Here is a 21,146-nt window from a genome sequence, read left to right as displayed (position 1 = left end):
AATCGTGATTTAAATCATGATTTAAATCGGCGTGATTTAAATCAATCCACCCTGTTAAAAAGACAACAAAAATGTGGTGGATATCGTTTACAAAGAGAAAAGCTGGCGAAACACCACCATGAGAACATGACAACAGGCTGTATGCAGGGGAAAGCATACGCGTAGTGAGACAATCCTTTCATCTGGTATCCGTAAAATATGGACTGAAATGTCAATGTCGACTATTTTTTTCTTCTTCAAGCTTTAAGTATACATTTGACTAGAACATAAAGAAAGATCTGAAATACTATAAAAAAGGACCAGCTGACGGACATCATTTTCATCCGTATATGCTTATTTGAGCGAGTCGGGTTCCAAAACTGCCAAAAGTGATGTCTGAGAGCACACAGTGACTGCATCAATACAGTCAATGGCCCAGTCAGCACAAACATCTGAATCCCATTTTCCAGGGCTTAAGACATAACCCAAACAGTCATTGAGAAAACACAAACACATAAGGCTATGTGCACACGATGCGAATTGGTGCGGATCCGCAGTGGATTTTTAAGCGCAGAAACGCTGCAGTTCCGCAATGTGATTTACAGTACAATGTAAATCAATTGCGAAACAAAAAACCTGTGCTAATGGTGCAGAAAAATCCGCACTGATTCCGCAGCGGATTGAAAAGAAGTGCATGTCACTTCTTTTGTGCGGAACTGCAGCGGATTTGGACCCTTCCATGTTAGAAATCTGCAGAGGCAAAATCCACACAAAATCCACAGAAAATCTGCACCTGCGGATTCTGCCAGGAGATGCGGATTTGGTGCAGAAAATTCTGCACTCCATTCCGCAACATGTGCACATAGTCTAACACTGACAACATAGCGTAGCCCAAGTCATGGAGTTTCCATTATCTGTATCGTCAGTTTGATGTCAAATTACATTTCTAAAAAAACAAAACCAAAACATTTTCGATGGCGGTGGGTGCACCACTGCCCTAATAAAGCTTTAGGGCCACATACACAGCCAGATGATTATGGATCCTTGTGATATGCATCACAATGAATGGTATGGGTATAAACGATGTGGTACACAGGAGGATAGGAGCTGTGAAAACACCAGGTTCCCCATACTCATAACATTATATCTATAGAGTATGGGGGCCTCACAAAACTCACCTGAGCTTTCAGTTGTAAAGAGAATGCAAAACTAAACTGTCCTGTGTTATCCAGGCCCTAGTGCTCGATCCCACTTCAAGACTGAGTGTATAGAGCCATAGGTTAACCATGTGGTGGCAAAAGGGCTGTGGAGTCGGAGTCCATTTAGCAGAGTCAGAGTTGGACCGACTCCTAAAATACATAATAAATTAGGTACAGTAGTTCAGTGCAGGATGTGCTGGAAATGTTTTCGCAAGAATTTGGGAAAGTTCTGAAACATCCGTCTGTTCTGTTCCTGATCTAAGGAGCTCGGCTTTCAGATGAGATGAATCTGTGCTACACTTTATGTACATGCTCAGTAGTGACCAGTGCGGTGGGGTCGTAGTGGAGATGAATCTGTGCTGCACTTTATGTACATGCTCAGTAGTGACCAGTGCTGTGGGGTCGTAGTGGAGATGAATCTGTGCTGCACTTTATGGACATGCTCAGTAGTGACCAGTGCTGTGGGGTCAGAGTCGTAAAGTCAGACTCGGAAGTCAGGGAAATTGAGGAGTTGAAGTCAGGGTCGGTGGTTTGGTTTACTGACTCCACAGCCCTGGTGGCAAACAGAGTGCCTAAGACAGCATGCCAATGCTTTAACCTTGTCAGACTGGTATGGAATCGGTGATGAAAAGAAACAGAACAAAAAAAAAAAAAACCACAAGCAAACATAGTTTATGCCCATTCAATTCAATGTGAGCTCTATCACAAAGATCCATAATCAGGGCTTTAAGGGCAGAGGTGAGGCAACAGCCAAGGAAAATATGTTTATTCAGAAATCTAATCAGACATCACACTGGTACAACAGATAATAGAAACTCCATTCCTTCAAACTAGAATGAGCTATTACTAGACTATAGATCACACGCAGCGTCGATGGAAACTACTCGGAGCAAAGTACAAAAGTATGAGCAAAGCTCAGAGCTACTGGTATAGACACATGGAGAACCTTCACATAGGACTGGAGAGCACTGGCAGAAAAACCTGGGCTTCCATCCAAATCAAAGTCTTATTTCTTTGAAAAGTATTATAGGCAGACTCAGTAATGTCTTTCAAAAAGGATGTAGATGTCCAAGGCTAAGTGCACACAAAGATTATTTTTCCTGAGAGAGAATCCTCTCCAAAATGTCTTCCTATTAATTTCTATGCTGTCCAACCATGACCTCTCTATGTGCCTAACCAGGACCCAAAGGAGAGGATAGGAGCAAGGCTCAGCACTAGTGAGATGCGGTATGAGAAAGCTGGACTGGACAAAGTGCGCACAGACAAGGAGGGAGCCATAACCCTGCACAGTTCACACACACACACCTATAGTATAAAATCACTATATAGGTATTCAAGTATCGCCAGTGTTTTTGATCGAATTTTCATCAGTGTCACTTTTACCATCAGCGTTTCAGCAGTGACATGAAAAAATGCATCGTAAAGTGTCTCCTGGACATTACAATGTTTATCACAGACAGCACAGGGATTGCACAGCCGTGTGCTGTCTGGTTTTCATGGACCCATAGATTGTATGGGCGATACTGATAACTGACTCTGCAAAAAAAAAAAAGATTCATGGAGATGTGATCATTTTTGTTCTGTTTGCATTTTGCTGCTAAATTACTGCTGTGGATTTTGTGGTAGATTATCTAGCAGAATTTCCATTACCAAAGAAGTGTATGATGCGATTCTGAAACACTATTTCAGCAGATAAATTATGCACAAATGTAATTCATCTTCCATTTGCTGATTTTTTTCTTTAGTTCACAGAAATGCATTACATACAGCTACACAATTTCCTACTATATAAACATACTACATGTGAATCCAGCCTACAGGAGAAATTCACACGGGATAAACTGCTGTGGATTTTACAGATCACAGAGGTAGGTAAGTGGATTGGATGTGATACGTTTTGTTCACTCGCTACAGACTTCGTTTTGTGAAATCTGACAATGTTGGTTCTCTAATCTGTGGAATGTCAATTTCAAGTTTTTACAATTTCACCTTTTTCATTGGGAACAGGGGTGACATCAATGGTGAATAATCGTTATAACTGCAGAAAAATCCATATGTAGCACAAAAAATTATTTAAAGGGAACCTATCAGCAAAAAAAAAAAAATTCTCCTCCTCCAAGATGGTGGAGCCTGCGCAGTAGCAGCTACTGCTGATCGCTGCTATTGTACAGGTGTCGCCATAGAAGCTATCAGATCACCGTTAGCTACTACAGCACAGGGGCAGCCTGCGCCATTTTCAAAAGGATTTTTTTTGTAATATCAGGATGACATGAAACAAATTACTTATGTGCCGTACACATTACATATGTGATCAGGCTGCAGCACAGTGACCACCGCTGGCACCTGACTGAGGAAGAGGATAGATATATTATATATACCGTAATATATACGGTATATATTTTACACACATACAATATATACAGTACAGACCAAAAGTTTGGACACACCTCTTTTAAAGATTTTTCTGTATTTTCACGACTATGAAAATTGTACACACACACACTGAAGGCATCAAAACTATGAATTAACACATGTGGAATTATATACTTAACAGAAAAGTGTGAAACAACTGAAATTATGTCTTATATTCTAGGTTCTTCAAAGTAGCCACCTTTTGCTTTGATGTCTGCTTTGCACCCTCTTGGCATTCTCTTGATGAGCTTCAAGAGGTAGTCACTGGGAATGGTTTTCACTTCACAGGTGTGCCCTGTCAGGTTTAACAAATGGGATTTCTTGCCTTATAAATGGGGTTGGGACCATCAGTTGTGTTGTGCAGAAGTCTGGTGGATACACAGCTGATAGTCCTACTGAATAGACTGTTTGAATTAGTATTATGGCAAGAAAAAAGCAGCTAAGTAAAGAAAAACGAGTGGCCATCAGTACTTTAAGAAATTAAGGTCAGTCAGCCCCAAAAATTGGGAAAACTTTGAAAGTGTTCCCAAGTGCAGTGGCAAAAACCATCAAGCGCTACAAAGAAACTGGCTCACATGAGGACCGCCCCAGGAAAGGAAGACCAAGAGTCACCTCTGCTTCTGAGGATAAGTTTATCCGAGTCACCAGCCTCAGAAATCGCAGGTTAACAGCAGCTCAGATTAGAGACCAGGTCAATGCCACACAGAGTTCTAGCAGCAGACACATCTCTACAACAACTGTTAAGAGGAGACTTTGTGCAGCAGGCCTTCATGGTAAAATAGCTGCTGGGAAACCACTGCTAATGACAGGCAACAAGCAGAAGAGACTTATTTGGGCTAAAGAACACAAGGAATGGACATTAGACCAGTGGAAATCTGTGCTTTGGTCTGATGAGTCCAAATTTGAGATCTTTGGTTCCAACCACCGTGTCTTTGTGCAACGCAGAAAAGGTGAACGGATGGACTCTACATGCCTGGTTCCCACCGTGAAGCATGGAGGAGGAAGTGTGATGGGGGTGCTTTGCTGGCGACACTATTGGGGATTTATTCAAAATTGAAGACATACTAAACCAGCACGGCTTCCACAGCATCTTACAGCGGCATGCTATTCCATTTGGTTTGCGTTTAGTTGGACCATCATTTATTTTTCAACAGGACAATGACCCCAAACACACCTCTAGGCTGTGTGAGGGCTATTTGACCAAGAAGGAGAGTGATGGGGTGCTACGCCAGATGACCTGGCCTCTGTAGTCACCAGACCTGAACCCAATTGAGATGATTTGGGGTGAGCTGGACCGCAGAGTGAAGGCAAAAGGGCCAACAAGTGCTAATCATCTCTGGGAACTCCTTCAAGATTGTTGGAAGACCATTCCCGGTGACTACCTCTTGAAGCTCATTAAGAGAGTGCCAAGAGTGTGCAAAGCAGTCATCAAAGCAAAAGGTGGCTACTTTGAAGAACCTAGAATATAAGACATAACAAAAAAGTGTGTAACAGCTGAAATTAAGTACCTAATTCCACATGTGTTAATTCATAGTTTTGATGCCTTCAGTGTGAATGTACAATTTTCATAGTCATGAAAATACAGAAAAATCTTTAAATGAGAAGGTGTGTCCAAACTTTTGGTATATATATATATATATATATATATATATATATATATATATATATATATATATATATATATACATACATACACACAATATGCATATAATACCTATACACATAGATACATACTCACAGACACTAATCAAAAAAATAAAGGGTACACTTAAACAACAGAATATAACTCCAAGTACGGTAAGTCAAACATCTGTGAATTCAAACTGTCCACTTAGGAAGCAACAGTTTGACAATCAATTTCACATGCTGTTGTGTAAATGGAATAGACAACAGGTAGAAATTATTGGCAATTATCAAGACACCCCTATAAAAGGAGTGGTTCTGCAGGTGGGGACCACAGACCACATCTCAGTACCAATGCTTTCTGGCTGATGTTTTGGTCACTTTTGAATGTTTGTTGTGCTTTCACACTCGTAGTAGCATGAGACGGACTCTACAACCCACACACATGGCTCAGGTAGTGTAGCTCATCCAGGATGGCACATCAATGCGAGCTGTGGCAAGAAGGTTTGCTGTGTCTGTCAGCGTAGTGTCCAGAGGCGCTACCAGGAGACAGGCCAGTACACCAGGGGATGTGGAGGGGGCTGTAGGAGGGCACCAACCCAGCAGCAGGACCGCTACTTCAGCCTTTGTGCAAGGAGGACCAGGAGGAGCACTGCCAAAGCCCTGCAAAATGACCTCCAGCAGGCCACAAATGTGCATGTGTCTGCACAAACGGTTAGAATCCGACTCCATGAGGATGGTCTGAGTGCTCAACGTCCACAGATGGGTGTTGTGCTCACAGCCCAACACTGTGCAGGACACTTGGCATTTGCCACAGAACACCAGGATTGGCAAATTCGCCACTGGCGCCCTGTGCTCTTCATAGATGAAAGCAGGTTCACACTGAGCACATGTGACAGTCTGGAGACGCTGTGGTGAGCGATTTGCTGCCTGCAACATCCTTCAGTATGACCGGTTTGGCAGTGGGTCAGTAATGGTGTGGGGTGGCATTTCTTTGGAGGGCCGCACAGCCCTCCATGTGCTCGCAGAGGTAGCCTGACTGCCATTAGGTACCGAGATGAGATCCTCAGACCTGCTGTGAGACCACATGCTGGTGCGGTTGGCCCTGGGTTCCTCATGCAGGACAATGCCAGACCTCATGTGGCTGGTGTGTGTCAGCAGTTCCTGCAAGATGAAGGCATTGAAGCTATGGACTGGTCTGCCCGTTCCCCAGACCTGAATCCAATTGAACACATCTGGGACATCATGTCTCGCACCATCCACCAATGTCACGTTGCACCACAGACTGTCCAGGAGTTGGCGGATGGTTTAGTCCAGGTCTGGGAGGAGATCCAGGGAGGTCCTACAGGCCACACACACTACTGTGCATCATTTCCTGGTCTTGAGGCATTTCCACTGAAGTTGGATCAGCCTGTAACTTCATTTTCCACTTTGCTTTTGAGCATCATTCCAACTCCAGGCCTCCGTGGTATATTCGTTGTGATTCACGTTGATAATTTTTAGGTTTTATTGTTCTCAACACATTCCACTAAGTAATGAATAAAGATTTACAACTGGAATATTTCATTCAGTGTTAACTAGGATGTGGGATTTTAGTGTTCCCTTTATCTTTTTGAGCAGAGTATATATGCAAACAAAGTTATTTTTCTTTTAATATTTTCACTTTTCTTTTTTTCATGAATTATTTTATTATTCCCCCCCCCGCTTTATATCCTTGCACTTTCTTTCTTACACTCACTTTTTTATTGTGTGCTTTTTTCTTTATCACCTTTTTTTCCTCCTTTTCTTTTTATAACTAATAATTTTGTATACAGTCTCCTCATGTCCGTAGCACCTGATAAGATGCTTGCATACCTTGGGTTGTAATGTGTTACCGCATCTTTAAGGATGTTATGATCTGGGCTCTGACATCGGTTCATGCATTAGGGCTGTTGCTCTGGTGGTCTTCAATAAAATGGCTGCTGATGGTGCACATGCGCGCTGGGACTTTTCATACACTCCGTTCCGCTCTGTGTCGTCTCACACGAAATTTGCATGTGCAACTGTCCATTTGATCTGATTGAAATTTAATCTCATGTGGCAGAAACTAGATCGGATGTGCTCAAAAGTCTGTCTACTAGTGATGAGCGAGTATACTCGTTGCTGGGGTTTTCCTGAGTATGCTCGGGTGGTCTCCGAGCATTTGTTAGTGCTCGGAGATTTACCGTAGTTTATGTCGACACAGCTGTATGATTTACGGCTACTAGCCAGGCTGAGTACATGTGGGGGTTGCCTGGTTGCTAGGGAATTCCCACATGTAATCAAGCTGTCTATCAGCTGTAAATCATGCAGCTGAGGCAATGAAAATCTCTGAGCAGTCACAAATACTCAGAGACCACCCGAGCAATGAGTACACTCCCTCATCACTACTGTCTACCAAACACAATGATTGTAGCATGTAAGCAGATATCTGAACGACAAACCTGCTATAAGGAAGGTGATAATTAAGGGTGATTACAACAGACTGGGTTGGTGTAAATAGCGTACTGAGCCATCTACTATGTATGGGAACCTTTTCAGATTATAAAATTGGGTTATCGGCTGAAGCATCTCAGCCGACTCTCCCATACACAGAAGCGCTCATTAGGCCATCTGCTAACGTGCCCTCTATGAGAAAGTGGTCGGCAGTACGAAATCAGACATGCCTGATCAACATCTCCCCTAACCATCAGTTTGCAGGCGCCCTTCCACACACATTGGATTGTCGGCCAAACCCATGAATATTGGTGGGTTCGAACAACATTTGTCTAATATGTGTAGGGGGCTTTTTGATTGGTCTGAAATGTGTGTGCTCATATAAAGAGTAGGGGTGAGTTTACACCACCCAGTTTGTAGCACTAAATATAACTACTTACCGATTGGCGGTCATTTAATAGCCGATTTACACAGACTGCGGTAAAAGATGGGCACTGAACCATCCGTCATAGCTTATTGGGAATAGGCTGCCGTTACTCTCAGCAGTACAGGTCCTATTTACACAGAACAATGCACTACAGAGAATGATGATCTTTCAAGCAGCCAAGAAGACTGTTTTGTTCACTTGTGAGGAGATCAGCAGCTGCAAGATCATCAGAAAATGAGCGTTCCTCACAAGTCTGGTTCACAACACTGGTTTCAGTGTAAAGTGACTTTGGATCAGCTCTACACACAGTTTTAGTCAGAACATGAGTCATTTCATTAATCTAAGGGCTTATTCACAACACTATAATGCACGCATTTTATGGGCTATAGTACAGATACAATTCCTAACCTGAGCATGGGTCTCCAATAGTGATGAGCAGATGTGCTCGGATAATATGTTCGAGTCCCTGCGGCTGCATGTCTGTTAGACAGCCGCATCACATGCAGCCATATGTACTCGGATAACACGTTCACTCATCACTAGTCTCCAACCCAAACTAACTGGGACACGTATGTCTGAGACTGTTCGTTCAGGTTAGGAGACCAAGTCGGGCAAAGAACATAACACAGATCACAAAATATCCCTGCTATCCGGTCATGTACTGGCCGCTGGATGTGTGACACTCATTAGAGCCAGCTGAGTTTGTCCGCTATGACCCACCATCCATAGTTATCCGAGTGTTGCCATCATCTATATTCGTCAGAGCCATAGACCCGAACATAGCAGACACACGAGAAGACACTATCCAACTCCTACTAGATGCGGTCTAGAGAAGAACGGCAGACAATGGTCCCTTGGTCTAGCAGCTGGTCAGGCTCCTATTGGTAGAACCCACAGCAATCTAATAATTATCACCCATCCAGTGGACAAGTGATAATGTATCCAAATTGCAACACCCTTTTAAAGATATCTGGAAATCTTGTCAGCTACAAGAGCACATCCTAGGGATCGGTAATCTAGATTGTTTTTCGGGCAGTGTGCTCTTTTACCATTTTAACTCCAGAGCAGAGGTCACACTGCATATTTTACAGCAGGGTAAAAAATACTTCTGAAAATTCCAAAGAGGATTATTTTTAGCCAAAGAGGAGTATGTGGTTGTGGGTGTGACGGGAATAAATCAAAGAAGTTGGAATAGAAGGGTCAGTGGAAGAGCATGATTACTCCAGCACACAACCATCACTCCTCCTTGTGCACTCCACGGATCTTCAGCTCTGAACCCATCATGTGACCACCATAATGTCCGGCCAGAGCCTTTCTACATACCGTAATTCCTACACCTAGTTCCTATTCTGCCGATGAGCAGTATCATCCGCACCACCTTGTGTGGCCTCAAGGGTCATGTTGTACCCCATAACAACGGTGACAGCAGTAGACACTGGATACCATACAAAGAAGAACATCTTGCATCATCAGGAGTTAAACAGTCTGGATAATTTTTATCATGGATCCTTGCTGTTAGTTGGGGCATAATATAGCTGCCACCAGTAAGGGGTGGTGTGGGCACAATGATTAGTAGGATGCAATTGTTCCTGCAAGTCAGCGCACTATCTGTAAGCAGTGACAAACTTATGTCAAGTGCAGGAAAGCGGTAATACCATCTATAGCTCCCCACTTTAAAGGACAACTACAACCCCTAGCTAGTAGTGATGATCTGTATCTGTCATGAGCTCCTGGGAGTTCTAGTTACCCATAGATTGGAAGTGGCAAAAAGACAACTGAAATGAAAAAAAAATATATTTGCTTTATTTACATTTTACAATGTACTCTTGTCAGCTTGCTGTACCCTATATTCATAGGCCGTTCCTCATCCATGTCAGCAGCAGTGCATGGAGATATAGAGCAATAACCTGCCTGCCACCTGATCAGCCGCTTCCAAGACCAATTGTGTTAGGAGGTCTGGTGGCAGATAGCAATAAAGGTGGAAAGGGTTTACAATGGAGACAGGGAAGGAAGACTGGAGGTTCCATAGAAAAATGTTTGCCTCTTTGTTGTCGACTCAGTTCCACTTTTTGCGCTTCCATCGTATGACAATTGTCATTTCCCTACACGATAAATCACTATTTTTTTGATATATCGGATTTTTACGGATGCACTAAATGTGCTTAATTTTTTATTGATTTTTTTAAACTGACAAAAGGGGAGCGATTCAATCGCATATATTTTTTTATTTTGACAACACATTGGCACTACATAATCATGTAATGGGGGAAGGTAGAGGCCAATGAACGCCAATGAAAGGGCAACACATGACTCACGTGTCTAATGACGCAGTTATAAGGTGACAACAGTATTCATAAGGAATCCATCACCTCCAAAAGCTCTGTGTATGTGCAGATCTAATGGCTGGTTAGGCTGGCTTACTGGACAGTGTCTAAAGGGAGATAATAAAGCTACATCATCTCTGATGCCCATGACTTTCATTCATTGGAGCAGAGCAGGGAGTGCTAACAGTTAGGGCTGGCTCTAGAATGAGCATGCTGTACTCCCCAGCACTGACAGCCTGCTCTGCACACACACTGTCACTCAAGGTGATGGGAGTGATTACATAGAGGTCACTATATAGTGCAGTGACCATTGCTCCCTGAACCACTCAGATGACTGGAGTCAAGCAGCTGCAAGGAAAAGAACATTTTATTTTATCACTGTAGTTGCACTAGCATTTTTTGTGTGACCGATTTCCGGTCAAACCACAGCTATCAGAGCTAGCTCCGGTCAGTTCCGTTAGAGGCAGATGCCTGCTGCGTAACACAGTTGGCATCATCCATGTATGGAGCAAGAGCAGCTACTGAGCCAGCTTTATACAACGTCACCAGGACGTGCAACTTTAATTTCACATCAGGAAGGGGTTAAACAGGTGCTAGACAAGCTGAGAATGTGGATCAGTGTGCGCTAGAATAGCAATTATATAGGAATAATTCTCATTAAAAAAAACCTGAGTCTGAGCAGTTGTATAGTTGTCCACAATCACCATAATAGGATTAGAGGTCTGAACCAGGTCAAGACAAACATAGACACAGTCATTTGCTTCAGTACACTTATCAGGCCGACCTCTTTACATATAAGAGCGACACAAAAGTCATCATACTACATTAAAAGGAATGAAGATGATGGTGATTAAACAAAGCCCCAACCCCGTACAATAGTTTCCACCAGTCACAAATGATTCCTTTGTTCTATGGCTGCAGATAGCACTGATAACTCCATGCTGATCTGAAGGAGGCCATATATTTAGCATGGATTTGGTCTCAAAGGGAAGATGGGAGGAAGTGGCCAGGACACCTTTGACACTGGCTTATGTACAAAGAGAACAAAGGAAATACAATATACTCGATCCTTCTAGAGATGCAGGACACCCCTATGAATGTGGATGGCCAGCCAGACAGCAGACATTTTTGGGTTCTGCCGACATTCATCAATATGAAGAACGCCAAGTGTATGGACCACCTACAGTAATATTTATCTGTAAAACACTGGAAGAGCCAGCTAGGTTCAGTAGCATCTGCTGCTAATCCTATATAGATAACCCCACAGACATCAGATTCTCAGTAGCCTTCACAAAATTTAGACTAATCTTCCAATATCCGCTGAAAATTCTCTCATGTCTATGGTCAGCTTTAGGGGCTGACCGGGACAGACATGTTGATGATCTAGGTCATAGAATGGAAGATACGTTGCAGTACTCAGCAGCAGCCCCTAAACAATCAAAGGAGCTGCTGGGTTCCACTCTTTAGAATGCTTACATTCGGCCATTGGAAGAGCATATGTTAGCTGTACGGTGGGCACTGGGCGTCGTACCCCCACCAATCTTAGCTCATCAATGTTAAGGTACCTTCACACGAAGCGACGCTGCAGCGATAGCGACAACGATGTCGATCGCTGCAGCGTCGCTGTTTGGTCGCTGGAGAGCTGTCACACAGACCGCTCTCCAGCGATCAACTATGCCGAGGTCCCCTGGTAACCAGGGTAAACATCGGGTAACTAAGCGCAGGGCCGCGCTTAGTAACCCGATGTTTACCCTGGTTACCAGCGTAAAATCTAAAAAAAACAAACAGCACATACTTACATTCACGTCCCCCTGCGTCCACTTCCTGACTGACTGAGCGCCGTACAGTGAGAGCAGAGCGGTGACGTCACCGCTGTGCTGCTTTCACTTTCACTTTGCGGCGCTGAGTCAGAGGAGGAAGCAGACTGCAGGGGACGCAATGTGAGTATGTGCTGTTTGTTTTTTTTACATTTTACGCTAGTAACCAGGGTAAACATCGGGTAACTAAACGCGGCCCTGCGCTTAGTAACCCGATGTTTACCCTGGTTACCAGTGTAAAATATCGCTGGTATCGTTGCTTTTGCTTTCAAACACGGCGATACACAGCGATCGGACGACCAAATAAAGTTCTGGACTTTATTCAGCGACCAGCGACATCACAGCAGGATCCTGATCGCTGCTGCGTGTCAAACGAAACGATATCGCTAGCGAGGACGCTGCAACGTCACGGATTGCTAGCGATATCGTTATAATGTCGTTTCGTGTGAAGGTACCTTTAGTCTTGGGCTACCCTTTAAAATTAAACCAGTCAGTTGGTTTACCATCTCTTTAAAGGCACTCTGACAGCACCTAACTGTTAGAAGGGTAAGTTCACAGGGCGTTTTTGCTGCTTTTTTTTCTGCAGCAAAACCTGATCTTCTTGGCAGGAAAGAAGCTGCGTCAAAAATGCAGGTTAGGTGCATTTTTGTTGCTTTTTTTGTTGCGTATTTGGTGCGTTTTTTTGTCCATGCTAATGTCCTTGAATTTTCAGCAGCAAAAACGCAGCAAATAATGTTACCTGCGTTTTTGCTGCATTTTTTCAACACCCATTGAAGACAATGGGTGAAAAACGCTGAAAAAACGCTGAAAGCAACATGCTCTACGTCCAAAAAACACAGCAAAGCACAAAATACTGATCATACAAAAAAAAAAAAAAAAAATGTGTGTGCATGAGATTTCTGAAGTCTCATTGGCTTTGCTGGTACTGTAAAAAGCAGCTGAAAATTTGCATTAAAAAAAAGCAGCAAAAAAAAAAAAAAAAACAGCAAAAACGCCCTGTGTGAACTTACCCTAATGGTATGGGTGCGATTTCACTATTCTAATGAGGCATTTGATGTTCCAACCTAACACTGCAATATTTCAACAAAAATGCATTTCAAGAAAGATACGCATCATTAGAAGGTTTGAGGAGAAACTAGTCCGAGGGAAAAAGACACAAACTCATTTGCGTATGTGATACTGAGCACTAAAAGCTCATGAAAGATTTGGGAACAGTAAAGCAGTGCAGACTGAAGCCATGTCTCCTAAGCCTGAGAAGTTCATCTACACATGAGCCAGGTGCCACAGGCCAAGTGAAGATCCTTCACGCCATGTCAGCTAGAACTTCACCACTCCTTGGTCTGGTCTTCCTAGCGCAGTCAATCTTATTGAGGGGATGCATTCTCACCAAACATTCATTTTTTGAACGCACATTTTATGCAAACACCAAAATCATCATTTGTCAGTTACACATCACCCAGTGTGAACACGGATGCACTGTGAAGAATTAACAACTGTCAGGTCACAAATTACACTGATTGATCAATGTGAATGGAGTTAAAGCAAGCAACAACTGAAAAACAGAGCAATAACACAAGAAACCAGCCACACGTAAATACGAAAAATCACCAATACACTAACTCAAAAATAATATTGAATAAATAGGAGAACCCAAGTCTTCATATATTATTAATATCAAAAGACATGATGAAATACAAAGAAAGAGTAAATAAACAATTTAAATAAATACAATGTTAATTACATGTTACATTCATATGGATAAAAATTTGATCCTAAAAGGTGACAATATTAAGTGGCCACCAAACTGGACATATATACCACAGCACTAAAGTAATATCCAAATGGACAATATAAAAATCGTCAATTTCTAGCCCCAAGAAAATCATATACTCACAACCCACATATAATGGGATGAAGGTAGCAGCATCATACAAGTCAAATCATGTGGCTAGTCTGAGCTAGAAAGACACAGTATATTTCCCCACAATATAGTGCTGTCTCAGAGAAGTAAAAAGAACATAAAGTAAATAAGTAAAAGGTTAATTACCCATAGCCGTATCTCCGATTTAGTCCTAGTCCAGGGGCGAACACTCACCCCGACGTGCGTTTCGCGAGCGTGACTGTCGCTTTCTCAAGGGGGCATGTATGATGCTGCTACCTTCATCCCACTATATGTGGGTTGTGAGTACATGATTTTCTCGGGGCTAGAAATTGACGATTTTTATATTGCCCATTTGGATATTACTTTAGTGCTGTGGTATATATGTCCAGTTTGGCGACCACTTAATATTGTCACCTTTTAGGATCAAATTTTTATCCATATGAATGTAACATTTAATTAACATTGTATTTAAATTGTTTATTTACTCTTTCTTTATGTTTTTCATCATGTCTTTTGATATTAATAATGGTGTTTTTAATATATGAAGACTCAGGTTCTCCTATTTATTCATTGAAAAACAGATTTGATGCGTAGTGCTTACAAGCCGATTTCTAAAGTGTGTGAGCACTCCACTAAAGCTGGCTGGGATCGCTGGGGCGTACTCGTTAGCCCCCCATCCCCTTCGCAGTCAATGCTCCTCTGATGCTGCCAAGACTACACTGCCTCATAAAGCCACATTGTAGAGCTCACAGTTAGGGCTAATAGTGCAATGACGCTGCTGTCCTGAACTGTCAGTCAAGTATCTGCCCCCTGCAATCTGGAAGCAAGTTGGGTGGTGAGCAAATAGTAGCCCCAAAAAGCCACATATATAGGGTTTTATTTTACTTAACATTACATTTCTGCCACTACATGTTTTGAAAAGGGGTAGTCTCATCAGAAACAACTCCTTTAAGAAATGTGGCCAAAGTGACCAACTCCCAGCAAACAGTCGATTTTGCCAAGGAAGCCAAAGTCAGCTGCAGGGTAGATGTCCCATTATGTCACTGCCATTCAGACAAATGGCTATCCATGTAATAAAAGGATTGGTCAAGTGTTCGCCAGAACAGGAGCCACTCTAAAGTCCTAGCCGATTTAGGGTTCTTGCAAGAAGGAGACCACCTCTATATGCTCTAACATGGCATATGGACAGAAGGTATCATTATGAGAAAACCCATTTAATAGCCATCTTTACAAGGTAAATGCCGAAAGGGACAAAGTTTGCTGTAGAAACCAGACTAACTACCTGACTTTAGAGCTTGTATTGTGAAACAAGTGAAACCTTGCTGTCATGGCTGTAACCCAGCTCTCATGAGGCAAGCAAAGGTGATCACACCCTGTACAGGTAGCGGAGCAGCAATCTCCCAGCACTCACGCAGGCTTCTGCCTGTTCAGTAAAATATTGGCCACACAACAACCTTTTAGGCTAAAGTCTGCATTCTTTCATTTGAAAAATGGGAACAAAGGAGAAAAGGTAAATCAGCAACACCAAGAAAAAAAATAACAAAAAAAAAAAAAAAAAAAACACCACACAAATTCTATTGGACCCAGTTCCCACAATGACTTTGCAGATTTTCTGCAGCATTTCAGCACCTATTAGAAATATAATTGCGTTATTATCGCTGCAGTTTGTGTCTTTTTAGTAAACCAGGTTTTGAATAAAGCCTAATTCCCAAACCAGTGAATAAAATGGTACAGGCGTCAGTGTTTTGGATCAGTATCAGTGTGTCGCAAGCGGTCTGTGTGTCTGATTTTACATACAGTGTTTTTCACGGACGGACAAATTCTCCCATCCTCTGTAACGTTAAATACAGACCGCACAAAATGGCGCTTGGATGCTGCACGTGGTTTTCACCAACCCATAGACTTGTATTGGCACTCTTAATCCATGCAACTGGAAGAAAGGGACATGTGAACAGCCCTACAGATTATAATGGGTGTATGTGCTAGCCGATAGAACACAAATGTACACGTAGGTCTGAATGAGGCTTAAAGCAGCTTTGCTTTGATACTTTCTGGCATTTGGCTTTGACAAAACTTTATTCATACAGTCAAGAGCGGATTACATGCATTTATCACATTTTCCACAGCTAATGAAAGTCTATGGGAAAAACCTGCACATAAAACTTAGCGTACCCGCAAGATAAATGGACATGTTGCAGACTTGAAACACGCATTGCAGGTCAGCTTATACGCCAAAAAAAAAAAAAAGCACACTGGCCATTAGATTTCTGTAAATCCCATCCACTTTGCTGGAACTGTGAGATCCTAATCATTTGACGAAGCAAAAAATATGTAGCATCCAAACCTCAATGTGGGCACACAGTCCAGCATAAACTTGGTATGTGCCACCAATGTCTGATCGTTAGGAGCCTGAGAACAGTGACGCCTGCCATTTGCAAGACTAAAGTAGACATTGCTGTCCAATAATATCCACCAACAGATGCCCAGAAAAAGCACTGCAACCAATTGGAATAACGGGGGGCTTTGGACACGTGGGCAGGAACCTAATTAGTTGTTAATATAGCTTAATTAGCTATGTGATTGCCTTCCGAATATGTATTACACGTGTGTACCAGGACAGTCACATCTGCTTTTCTGCAAACATCGTTGGCTGCTGTGGGCAAACCGGATTTTTACTCGAACTAGTTGTACTATTCATGGAACCATGTTACCATGGGCAGCTCCCCATTTCTGGATAGTTACTACTACATTCTATCACGCTGCTACCAGGAAGTACAGCATCACAGACTACACGCTTTTCCATGAGCAACGTTAGTGGAAATAATAGTCAACTATACATGTAAAACACATCCATGTCCTGCAGAGAGATGTAACAATTACATTAAAGCCACCTCAGAGGGGTTTATTTAATAAAAGAAACAAGCCATAAATCAGTAATTTCAGCATACAGGTTAACAATAAAAAAACAAAAACAAACAAACAACAAACACACCTTACCAATCTCCTACCACTCCTAAGTGAGTCTACCCAAAAAGTTTTTTCAGATTATGAGATGTGACAGCACATTGGTGGCGAGTGGTGGGCCTGACTGCTGGGACACGAGATGTTGGTGTTGTATTATCCATGGACACGAGCACCAATGAGCAGGAAAAAAAGTCAATGGGGCCAATATTCCAGAACAGTGTAAGGAATAGTCAGGCAGAAATTGTATAACTTTACACTAGAAAAAAATTATCTTATCTGCAGAATGTATGACTGACGGAATACACAAAATGAACAATGCAAACATTTGGGGGATTTAAAGGCCGTGACTACAGTTCTCCATTTTGTTGGATCACTGGAGCTCATGGACAGATTTAAATTACTAATATCTTGGACAAATTTTGGGGATAAACATTAGGCATAGACCGGATTCACACTTCTGTGTATCATGGGCCAGGTATGTACCGTGCAGGTTGGCACATGTGTATAAGGCCGCAATTTCTGCAAAAACAACAGACTGGGGGAAGCACAATAGCACTGTGGATGCAAAGGGGGGGGGGGGGATATTTATGTTGTTTTGTGCCATTAACCTTAGCCTAAAAATCCTGATCCCGGAAACCCCCCAGTTTAAAACCCAGGTGTAATTTGCAAATAGACAAATAATATATGTTATAAAGCAATTAAAGACAAACCTCGTGCTGTTTGGGCTGTAGCATAGTGTGTGGAAATATAGCCGTGTCCCAATCCATACTGCTGACATGCACAAACCACTGCTGGTCTCTGGCATTAGAGAGGGGTTGCCTACGTTTTGTTTTTTTTTGTTTTTTTATTAACACCAACATTGACAGATGATGAAAATAGACATGAAGAATAAATAGTGACATGGCAGAAATCTCTCCAGTAACCTGCTGCCCCTAGCAGTGTACTTCATAGAGTAAAGCAGGTACAATGGCATTCAGAAGAGCAAATATTCCAAAGGTTCAGCACCGCACACACAAGGTTCCACAATCTGATGATAATCCGGGGATTTATAGATTGCCTTCATTTGCTACATTACTAATCCAAGAAAGGAAGCCACAATCTTCCCTAATCAATAGCTGATGATTCGCCAACCTTTGCCCATGCTCATGCGGGAGACTTATGTTGAAGTCTAATATTTGATGTTTTTTGTTCACTGGTCTTGGAGATGCAGTAATACAAGATCCAAGCGTGGCGTGGACAGAACAGGCTCCATCTCCCTGTTCTTAATATATGGTCTCTGTGTAGGAGATGAACCAGACATTAAACGGATAAGAACAGATGCTACAACCGATCTCCAAGATGTAATGTGAACGTGGTTTTGCACTACCGCTAACACCTGGATCCTTTTCTGTTTTCTTCACCACAAAAAGGTGCTGGTTTCTTAGATAACAGATGCAGGTGCTAGATACAGCTAATCAGATTTTGACATTTTATGAACAGTTACCCTATGATTAAAGGATCATTTAAAAAAAAAAAAAAAAAAAAAAAAAAAAAAAACTACATTTTACACCAACTTGACTGGATTTTCATGAGGGTACGTGCACACATCTTTAAGATACTGGCAGAACTGCTGAGTTATACAAGGCGAGAAAACACTGGTGGTCTTTTCACTGAATCATCTTCGCTGATATCTTCTCAGTAGTTTTTGTGGCAGCTCTGACACCGGCGTCTTTACCGTATACGTGCAATTAGTGACAGAAGAGTGAACATGCTCTGCATTATTGTTTGTGCACTATACTGATTTTTGCAGCCCTTTTTCAGGGAAAATCCACCTGAAAAACATGCTCTATTCACATTGGTACTGTGGTGGATTCGTCAGATGATCAACCAAGGCAGTGCCCAATGGACCTGACGTATTTATAATGAGGTCTGTTAGACACCATGGTGGAGCCTATTATGGTAAACGGAAAAAAGAGCCACCACCGCATATGACTATAGCTGCAGCGGTCATTAAGAAAGTCATGCCACATTTCATACTTACTAGCACTTTTTTTATTATTATTTTTCTTTTTATATGTCTATCAGATATTGACAGTGACCCCAAGTAAGGGACCTCCCTGTATTCTATAAATGTTCTCCTCAGGTAACTCCCATACTTCAAAAGACATATTGATAGGACTGTAAGTGATGGCAGGGTCTGGAAAGTGCTGCAGAATATACTGGCGCTATATAAGCAAGCAGAATAAAAACAATGTTCATAAGTCCCCACTCTGACTATGGATGGGACTGTGATGATACAGCTTGTTCAGAAGAATAACGGGCAAATCATGGGAGTAAAATAAAACCCAGGAGCCGATGGCATCTAGCTTCATACTTGTTTTTACTGATGTGCATGTTTGTTAGTCTACCACTGTGTAGGGAAAAACAAAAGTCTGAATAACCAGTTCTCAGACCAGATTAGACCGACCCTTAATGTAATATACAGTCACACATGTATCATTCCAGCACTGCACAGACAGACATACTAAAGGCAGTACGAATAGATATACAGGCCCCTGGTCCAGCGGCCATGACAGTAATCTGTTGCCGCCAGAAGGGAGCGATGACCCTTCTCCTTAGCCAACCTGGCACTAGGCTCATGTGTTGGTGGGAGGAGCACGTTACGTCGCTGGCTAATTAGAGCCGGGAACGCTCTCACCTTCTGGCCACAGATTACAGATGTGGCCAATACACCGGGTGCTGCGAATCAATCCACACCCATATTACTGGAAGTATGTAACCGTGACTATTGGTGAATCTATGCAGCCCAGGAACCACTGGGGAAGAGTCAACTGATGCAACGAAAAAGTGGCGCAGTTGCCCATAGAATCCAGATTTAAGCTTTGCCATTTTACAGGGTCTCTGGGAAACAAAAGGAGGAATCTGATTGGTTATCATGAGAAACTACTCCACTTTTCATTTGCACCAGTTTAAAAGAAAAATCTCCGCCAAAGTGCCCAGAACCGTGCCCCTGGTGCCATGAGGGCATGGAAATAAGAGGGCAAGGGTCACTTTACAGAAGCAAGGAGCAGATGACAGTAATGATCAGGGTCCGGTCTTCCAGAGGGCCTGGAGTAACCACCACACACAGGGCAGCTGTGTGTGAGGAGGGCTGTGTATGAGGGCAGCTGTGTGTGAGGAGGGCTGTGTGTGAGGAGGGCTGTGTGTGAGGAGGGCTGTGTGTGAGGAGGGCTGTGTGTGAGGGCGGCTGTGTGTGAGGAGGGCTGTGTGTGAGGAGGGCTGTGTGTGAGGAGGGCTGTGTGTGAGGAGGGCTGTGTGTGAGGAGGGCTGTGTGTGAGGAGGGCTGTGTGTGAGGAGGGCTGTGTGTGAGGAGGGCTGTGTGTGAGGAGGGCTGTGTGTGAGGAGGGCTGTGTGTGAGGGCGGCTGTGTGTGAGGGCGGCTGTGTGTGAGGAGGGCTGTGTGTGAGGAGGGCTGTGTGTGAGGAGGGCTGTGTGTGAGGAGGGCTGTGTGTGAGGAGGGCTGTGTGTGAGGAGGGCTGTGTGTGAGGAGGGCTGTGTATGAGGGCAGCTGTGTATGAGGAGGGCTGTAGCACTGCGTAGTACGACACAGCACAAACACCTGACAAGAAGCACAATAACAGAAGCCACCACACACTACAATGTCGCCCCGAGCCTAGTGCCACTCACCACGCCAGGGAACAGCCTGACACCACACAACCGCGGCCCGGAGGCGCTGTCAAGACGAAACTGCCCTTACTCGCCTCTTCCTCCCCGGTGAAGATGGCAGCGGCCGGTCTAAGGAGGAAACGACAGCTAACACTGAGCATGCGCAAGACGAGACACAACACAGAATGTCTAAAAGCAATAAAGCTTTGGTTAGTTGAGAGGGGCGGACACAGTGCAGCGCGTGCGTAGTAATACATTTCTATAACGCATGCGCGGAAAACGTCGTGTCACGTGGGAAAGTATAGTGTCAATAAAGTTTGTTTAGAAAATAAAATGGCGGGAAGTTTGTCAGAAATGTATTGAGGCACCACATGTAGCAGCATCATAATGGAGTAACCACACTGCCACACTGCGCAGACAC

General features: G+C 43.1%; 1 protein-coding gene across 1 annotated transcript in view; it reads right to left on the bottom strand.

The window, feature by feature from the left end:
• ITCH (itchy E3 ubiquitin protein ligase) overlaps positions 1 to 20,925 on the bottom strand; it is a 79,353-nt gene extending 58,428 nt beyond the window's left edge. The window contains exon 1 of the mRNA XM_077251965.1: positions 20,747 to 20,925. The gene's annotated coding sequence lies outside the window, so the exon portion shown is untranslated. The remainder of the gene's footprint in view (positions 1 to 20,746) is intronic.
• Between the last annotated feature and the right edge of the window lie 221 nt (positions 20,926 to 21,146).

This window comes from Ranitomeya variabilis, chromosome 4 (assembly GCF_051348905.1).
Source record: "Ranitomeya variabilis isolate aRanVar5 chromosome 4, aRanVar5.hap1, whole genome shotgun sequence".
NCBI classification, from domain to species: domain Eukaryota; kingdom Metazoa; phylum Chordata; class Amphibia; order Anura; family Dendrobatidae; genus Ranitomeya; species Ranitomeya variabilis.
This window is presented reverse-complemented; position numbering and strand designations above follow the sequence as displayed.